A 9,545-nucleotide genomic window follows, 5' to 3' on the forward strand; every position below is an offset into this window, starting at 1 on the left:
TTATCATCAAACACAAATATGAAAATACAAAATACAAATTTATTTTCATGGGAATCTTTTTCTTTTCAAATTCTCTTCTATCTCTAAAGTTCTTTCCCCTATTTTGTATGATGTGGAAAACATTATAAACTAAAAAAGTATTAATACTTTTTGGGAACATATCAATGAAAGTTATTCGATTTATGTATATAATAACAATTGTTATATTATAATAGAATATGTTGAGGCCTTTGCTTGATATAACCCATTGAAAAATGAAGCATTATATATATATATATATATATATATATATATATATATATAGTACACTTGATCTTAGCCAAAAAGTATTATAATGAAGAAAATGGTACATAAGTCAAAGAACTTTTTGAGAAGGTTTTGAAAGTTAAATTTGACTAAAAATATTCATAGAGTCATTGGTTTTGTTTTGTTTTTAATTTTTGGTGTTTAATTTATAGTTTTGATAGAATGAATAATATGTTTAATATCCAATTTGAGTTTTATGGGTATTTTCAATTTTAAAACATTTCCTCTACTCCTTTCTATGGTTATTGATACTCTTTATTAATTACACTATAGGCTTACAATATTCCCTTGTGACAATAATTTTCTTTTCTTGTTTTTACTTCGGGTTAGATATATCGTGTTATAACAAAATGAACAAAATTGACAAAATATAACAAAATTATTGATTTTATCAATGAATGACACTGATAGATATCGATAGATTTCTAGCGGTACATGAGTATTTATCAATTATAGAATCTAAAACTTTTGTATATTTTGTGAATATTTTTAGCAGTTTTGTCTTTTACAATAATTTTACTTTTTTCATTTTTGCTATATTTAAGTTTCACATCAATTTTTATTTTTAACAAGAGAATATCTTTAAGAAAAAGGGTCTTTTAATAAGTAATAAAAAAAAAACAAATTATTTACACTTAATTTTTAAATATTTTGTCTATTTTGCTATTTTTAACAAGTTCCTTGAAAAATGTTGTATGTTCCATTTTTTTAAGAAACTTGTCAAAAATTAAAATTGTAGTCATTTGTATGTTAAACTTCTAACGATATCTCGATAATTTTACATTTGTATAAATTTGACGTCGAGATGAGAAGTGAATAGACATTTCCATTAATTATATATATATACACAGAGAAAGATACCAAAATAAAAGAACAAAATTATTCCACTCATATACATATAAATATACATAAAACAACAACAAATAATGGTTCTTACGATAGAAAAAGTTAGATATGCTTAGAGCTCGATTCGATGACCATTTGGCTTTTGAAAATCAAATGTATAAAAGCCCGTTTCACCTTTAGATCTGTTTGTTTTGTTATCTACATTTATGTACCAATATTTTCAAAAGCTATGTCAAACTCTCAAAATGAAAAGAGTATACCATGTTTGATAAGCGGTTGATTTTTAGTTTTAAGTTTCCTAGATAATTTTCAAATACAATTGAATTTATTTAAATACTAATTATTCTTTTTGCAGAAATACCCACCAACATCGACATTTTAAACCTTCAACATAATTAACAACCAAATGCAAAATTAAACTCAAAACAGCAGCAATAACATGAATTCAGAACCTTAAAAGAGTGCAACGAACCCAAAACGAAAACTAAAACACAAAATATAGGGTCGTCGGGACTAAAAACGTCGTTTGACCTCGATTATTTTATAATAGATATAGTGAAGAAAGAAAGTAGAGATCGTCAACATTACGGTATCATATAAGATTTATTATTGCGTAGATCTCGCACACATATAAGTATAAACTTTCGATTATACATATAACTTTTTCAGTTTTCCTCGACGATTTGGTTGAAAGACACAAGATTCCAGCCAGGGGGAGTGCCACAGATTTCAATCACAACAGCATGATACTGGAGGCAACGATGCAAACAGTCTTTTGCTACTAATTCAATACTATACTCTTTCTTGCCATCAACATGAACAACAACCCAAGCTTCCAAAACGGCTTGAAACTGGAGATTGTTTCCATGTTTTTGGTTGAAGACTTTCACTGCAAACTTAGCAATTTCTATGATAGCAGGATCGTTCACACTCTTAATTTCAGTCCATTTTTTTGAAGGATCATGACTCTTGCACCCCCCCTTTCTACCCCTGATACCGATGCCTCCGCCGATCGATATATTGATGCCAGGAATACCAAGGCCGATACCGATTCCTCCACCAATACCAAGTGTCATTTTCTTGTACTGATCTTTAGTTGATATTTGATATATAGTATTGAAGATTTTGTGGTGTGTGGGTTGCCATTGCATGAGTTGATGAAGCTTTATATACAAGTGCAGTCATGGGGGGAAATAGTGTAAGTCAAAGAATAATTTTTGGTACCCTTTTGGGAAAGAATATTACATCTTTGAATGTTATTCGATTTTTTATAATATACAATGTGTTAGGGTTTATGTTGTGGGGTTTCTTTGATTTTTGTTATCTATATTTTGTATAATATTGTGGGAAATAGTATAAATGAAAGAATATCGATACTTTTGGGAAATCTTAGCTTTTGAAAGTTATTCTATTATACTTTTTAGTAACTATTTTTTTAGTTGATCGGGTTTGGCAACTACAACTAATTTCGCTTTTTGTTTCTTATTTTGTATTTTAATAATTCTCTTCCACGTCTTCACCGACGGATTTAGCATAGGCTTGGGGGACTCGAGCCCCCCTCAACTTTATTGTCTTTATATAATATGTATAAAGAAAACTACTTAATTATTAATTTTTATCATTAGCTTAGTGATTACTCTGACTATTAGCCCACTTCCCACCCACTGCACGTCTTACAATGATTTACATTTTTCTTAAATGAAATGGTTGAATTCTTAGCCAAATCCTTCGAGTTCCAAAAACTTATCAAAAAAGAAAAACATGAAAAAAAATATATTATCATCCAATTGATTATCTCTTTTAAATTTATATATATACAAGAGAAAAAATCTATACACTTTTTGGTAGTTTTCAAGAATAGGTTTAAAATGTTCCTCTTGTTAGCTACAAAGCTGACATGACAAGATGAGTCGAAAAAAAAAATATTACTTTGAACCTTTTTATTTGATCTAATTTCTCCCTCGGTTACAAGTCGGAAAAAAATATGTCTACATTTATGTACCAATGTTTTCAGAAGCTATTCTAGATTCTCAAAATTAAGAGAATAGGTCTAGCTGTCTAATAACCAATTGATTTTTAGTTTTTTTAGTTTCTATTTAATATTTTCAAATACAATTAAATTTACTTAAATACTAATTTTTGCGAAATTTATTGTTTTTAAAATTTTCTTTGCAGAAATACCCATTAACATCAACTTTTTTTAAACCTTAAGAACCAAATACAAAAACTAATTAAACTCAAAAACTCAAACACAAAACTGCAACATTAGTCTAGATCAAACTTTAAAAGTGCAACAAACCAAAAATGAAAACTAAAACACAAAATATAGGCTCAGGACTAAAAACTTAGTTCGGTCTCGATTATTTCATAATACATATAGTAGTGAAAGAAAGTAGAGATCGACATACTACAGTATCATATAAGATTTATTATTGTGTAGATCTCACACATATATATAAGTATAAACTTTTGATTATACATATATATAACTTTTCTCTTTTAGTCGAAGATTCGTTCGAAAGACACAAGAATCCAAATCTTCTTATGATCAACGGTTTTTTCAATCACGACAGCATGAAACTCGAGGAGACGATGCAAACAGTCTTTTGCTACTAATTCAATACTATACTCTTTTTCGTTATTAACTTCATGAACCCAAGCTTCCGTAACGTATTGAAACTCAAGATTATTTTCATATTTTTTGTTGAACGCATCCACTGCAAACTTAGCAGCTTCTAAAACATCAGGAGCCTTCACATTGTGAAGTTGAATCCATTTTTTCGAAGGATTGTGACTCTTGCACCCACCCTTTCTACCTCCGATACCAATGCCTCCGCCGATCGATATATTGAAGCCAGGAAGACCAAAGCCAATACCAATTCTTCCACCAATACCAAGTGTCATTTTCTTGTGATCTTTAGTTGATATTTGATGGTATTGAAAATTTTGTGGTGTGTGTTGCCATTGCATGGAGTTGTTGAAGCTTTATACAAGTGTGTATTCATGGGGGGAAATAGGGTTAGTCAAAGAATATAATATTGGAAAGAATGTTTGATTCTTTTTAGGACGATATATACCTTTTAATGTTATTCGATTTGGTTAAATATAACATGTGTTAAAGAGTGTTTATGATTTTTGTTATCTATATTTTGTATAACGTGGGAATTAGTAGTAATGAAAAATGAAAGAATATTGATACATTTTGGAAATTTTTAGCTTCGGAAAGTTATTCGATTATATTTTTTAGGGTTGTTTAGTAACCATTCTTTTAGGTTTGGTTTGGCAAACGACCCAATTTCGTTTTCTAAAATTTATAAACCTATTTTCTGTTCAGTGATTAGCATCTTTCTTAAATACAATGGTTGAATTCTTAGTCAAATTCTCCGGTTCCAAAAACTTAATTACTATTTGAAAGCTATTTTTTCTTTTTTAGTTTTCAAAATTTAGCTTTTTTTTAAAAAAAAATTATATATTGGTAGAATATATAAATAGTAAAGGAAGAAAGTTGGAGGCGGAAGAATTGTGTATAAACTTAATATTTTCAGAAACAAAAAGTAAATATTTTATGTTTGTAAGCATTATCTTGGATCGATTTCGTGTTATGATACTGCCTTGAAGCTAGCACGACGATGCTCCAAACAATTTGCCAGAGATCATGTGTTGTGCGCTAGCGCATCACCGTGGTGCCATGCATCTATGGTTTATAAAAGTTAACTCTTTCGGTTTTAGGTCTAGTTTCACTTGAGCTTTCACCCCGGCCTCAACCTGATTTTCTCTCCTCCCCTCTATTCTTCTTACTTATGGGTATGTATTTTATGTTAGTAATCATTATCTTGGACCAATTTCGTGGCTAAAGTGAGTTGGTGACTTAGAGCAAGGTGAAACCAATATCAACTTACTACCAACCTTACTTTCACAACCAACAAAAATTGAAAAGAAAGGAAAAAAAGTAGAGATCCAAGTCTTTAAATATAATCACTGTGTTCTAAGGACTTTCGACAGCGAAAGGGCGTGTGATCAGGGCGGGGACCCGTGAGGTTCTGTTGCCAACCCTAATCGATTGTGAGAGTTTTTAATCTTAATATGTATTTCTCTTTGATATCATGTGATTCTCGAATGAATGATTGTTAATTTTGAAGCTTAGATTTATTATAATTGGATTGATAACCCATCCTATTTTCTTTGTTAGGCTGGCGATATAATTGCATCTATGTGTATGAAACTCATTAGGGAAAGGAGTTCAAATTACATGCTTTTGTTTGTGTGTTGTATTTTCTTTGCTAATTAAGATCTTATTAATCCATTTACATCCTGAATTGAAACTAATTAGTACCTCAGGCTATCCATATGTTATTTAACCATCTTTGTTGAACACCCATTGAGCCTAATTCGATTGCTTTATTTGTTATGGACGATGCCTGAGCAATTAGACTAATTGAGAAGTAGTTAAGAACGATAGATGTAAGATTTCTATGGACGCTATCGAACTCGATTGATCGAGCATCTACTTTAGTTAAGTGGTCTATTAGCACTTAATTTGCTTGTCTCGGCTATTCGGACAAGTTGGCTAAGCACATTCATTAGCTAGAAATTGTATTTGCGCTTCGCTACGAATCAACCAAGTCATGCTGCTATTGCTAAGCCAATCGTAGTAGTGGTAGTCGTATTTAGTTCAGTAATTATAAATTTTATTGGACTTATGGTCTTTTGAGCGATACCAAAAGGCTATTATCAACCATCCTTCGATTTGTTGCGATAGCGATGTTTTCTTTTTTACTTTGATTTAAAATTTAAATCGTAGGTAATGTAGGGAGTTCAAAAACAAAAAATTCTGAACCAATTCACTAAAAGATTAAATTTGTTATACTTGATTTTTCTATGAATGGTAAATATTTTATCAAATGTTCTATTATTTACAATTTTTCAAAAAAAAAAGTTCTATTTTTTAACTCTCACCCTCAATATTTACAAAATTTCCATTTATAGATATGAAGTTTTACTATATTTTGTAAATATTTTCAATAGTTTTGTTCTTTACTCAAAATAAAGGTTTCACTTTTGCTTCCAATTAGTTTCTTTTATTTATTATCTATTTTTGAAAATACGAGAGTAAAAATCAAAGAATATTGATACTTTTTCTAAAGATTTTTTAAAGTTATCCAATTATCTATATACATTATTAGTGAATTTTGAGTTAGAAAATTAGGGAATTAAGGATAAGGGAAAGATAAGATCTTAACCCTAACTTATTAGGATTAGAAAATATCTCATCCTTCCACCGTAAATAAAAGAAAAGAAAAAGAAAAAAGAAGAAGAAGAGGTAACTTTATCTAATTCTCTCTATACAAATACATCGTTGTATCTTAATCCTAATTTGAGATCTGATTTAAACTAAAAACTTTTGATTATATACTTCTATAAGTAATTCTCTTACGGAAAAATTTACCGTTGATGGCACGTGAAGGTTACTGCGATTTATCTCTTTTGCCAAAATTTGACATCTAACACGCACGCACGCACGCACGCACGCACACGGTTTCTAAAAATAGTTTGCAAAAATTGAACTAAAAAGTTGTTGTGAATTTCATTCGAAGATCACCCTGAAGAATCTTTCATGACGATTCCAACAGTTGGTTGTGCAAAATCCAAATATATTGTCTTAATATACTGTATTTTATATATATATATATTCTATAGTTTGTTTTGATTCAAGTCTACATTTTGCCAAAGTTCTATGATTGACTATAAACTTGACGATATTATGGATGGTTTTTATTGTTTATGGAATTATATGCATTTCAAGTTGGAAACATTTACACTATAGTTTGAAAAAAAAGTATAGTGAGATACTTTTAACTCCTTGCACCTCAGACGATGCCGATGATCAAATATTTTGATTCTGAGAATGATAGTCTATATGGAGTGGTTTATGAGTCAAATTAAAAAATTTTAAAAAGAGACTATTTTGGGCATTAGAACGATGTTGTGATCGTTACACAAGAATATAATAAAGGCAAATTGATATTGTCTAACACATTCCATTGAATAATATATATGGTGTCATTTGTCACAGAATATAAAACCTCGATATAAGGAAAAGCTCGTATCCTAATGGTTTTTGTTCAAATCCTTTTAAATAATATCCCAGACATAGCTAGAGATCACTAATTTGCATATTGTGAAAGCTTTTGACAAACATCAGAAACTAATACTACATGATTAGTCAACTATATAACATATAGATAGGGAAAGACGAATTAATTAAACACACACAACCATATACATAAAAGTGGTAAAGAATATTGTAGATGTAGAGCCCAACACAAAAGGAAAAGTTTGGAAAGAAAAACGCTTCATATATAAATTAAAACTATTAATCTAACACCAACAACCAAACAATCTAAGTCCTCAATCCTTACAACCACCCTCAAAACTCAACAAACCAAGAAACCCTAAAAGTCGTCTGCACAAAACGACACCTTACTTGATCCACAATAGAAACGTGTTAGAGCGATTTTAGAAGAAAGAGAAACAAAACTTGCCTGAAAAGCTTCAAACCTAATACAAAAAACTCGTGCCATTGACTCATCAATTACTACATATGATTATTCAAATATAACAAATATATAGATAGCAAAAAGACAGTACAAAACAAACCAGAAGGAGGAAGAACACAAGACCAAAAGGGAAAGGAAAGTTTGATATATATTATTATAGTTACTTTGTCTTAGAGGTAGGAAATTATCCGATCAAAAGACTCAAGAGTGATGGTAGATTCTTCGTTATTCTGAGCATGTTGTTGGAGCAAAATAGCTTCAAATTTGAGTAGACGTCTAAGACAGTCGTATGCTTGAACATGAAGACGGTACCTTATAGTATTTCCATGATCATCCAACTCCTGATACCAACCTTCAACAACATTCTTGTATATCAGGCTCACGTCATATTTTTTCTTGAACTCTTCTACTCCATGCTCTGCAATGGCTTGCAAACAAGGAATCAAAACACTAGGCAATTTAATCCACTTTTTGGAACAACCACTTGGCAAAGAACTCATTTGGATGACCTTAGCTAGTTTTATGTGTGTAAATAATTAATTAATTTTGGGGTTGTACTTCACGAGTTCGTTGTTTGAAACATATATATTAAATAAGTCTGTCAAATGTGGATGAATGGATAATGTAGTCAAACTAAAGTTTCGTAAGAGATAAGATCGGTATCTATGTCGCTCGTGTGTATTACTGTGTCAAAATGTTTTGTCAACCTTCGAATTAGTGATTTTTTTTTGTTTTCAAAATAATAAAAAAACGAGGATAAATTTAATAACAACATAGTTGATCAAGAACATATCTCAACTAATATTAAATTTGAGATCATATATTTTAGTTTCCCCTACTAAATTATATCGTATATTTTAGTTTCCCCTACTAAATTATATCGTAAAAGACGACAAAATAAAAATTGATGCTATTTTTTAAAAGATGGAAATATATCTAATTAAAAGTTGATGGCTTGGTTAATGAGAATAAGTTTCTTTTGACCAAAAGTTTTTAAAGCTAAAAAGTAATAGTAATAATAATTTTTTTATTGAAAAAAAAATTAAGGAGAGAGAAAAGATAAAAGTTATTGTAAATATAACAAAACTTAAAAATAAATGCAAATATAGCCTTATTTAGATTTTTAAAAAAAGCCTAAAATTTACTAAACTACCCTTTAACACAATATATAAAAACACACCATCCACATTTTAAGATATCAAGAAATATAGCCTTCTTCTTTTCATATCACTAATATATGTCACTGCTATATCGATATCTAGCTAAGTTTTCTCACTAATATCTAATTCATATATCGTCATTGATGTCACCTATATCGTCACTCTCATACCGATACCACTCATATCAATGAGACAAAGATATTATTGATGTCTACCTAGCAAAGTTTTGTCATATATATATATATCTACCTAAGTTATCACCAATATCACTGATATCGTTGAGATTTCATAGAGACTTCTATTAGATATTACTAATATTGATCATCAATAAACGAGTGTCACTGATAGAACGGTATTAGTAATTTTATATATATTACCTTTAGTTCTATTTTGATCTCACTAATATTAATGATATCTCTCTAATACATAGATATTATTAATATCTACTCTTCATATCATCAATATCACTAATCACAAATAAGTATCATACAGTGAAAAGGGATTATTCAAACTAATTAAAACATTTTTTTAAATGTGGGCCTAATAATAATAATATAAAAAAAAAAGTTAATAAATTTGTTCCCTATCAAATGATTTAAACGGGAATTTGATACAAATAAATTCATTTCAATATAATTAAAAAAAATTAACCAACACTTTTGATGACCAACCTATG

Source organism: Cucumis melo, chromosome 1 (assembly GCF_025177605.1).
Source record: "Cucumis melo cultivar AY chromosome 1, USDA_Cmelo_AY_1.0, whole genome shotgun sequence".
NCBI classification, from domain to species: domain Eukaryota; kingdom Viridiplantae; phylum Streptophyta; class Magnoliopsida; order Cucurbitales; family Cucurbitaceae; genus Cucumis; species Cucumis melo.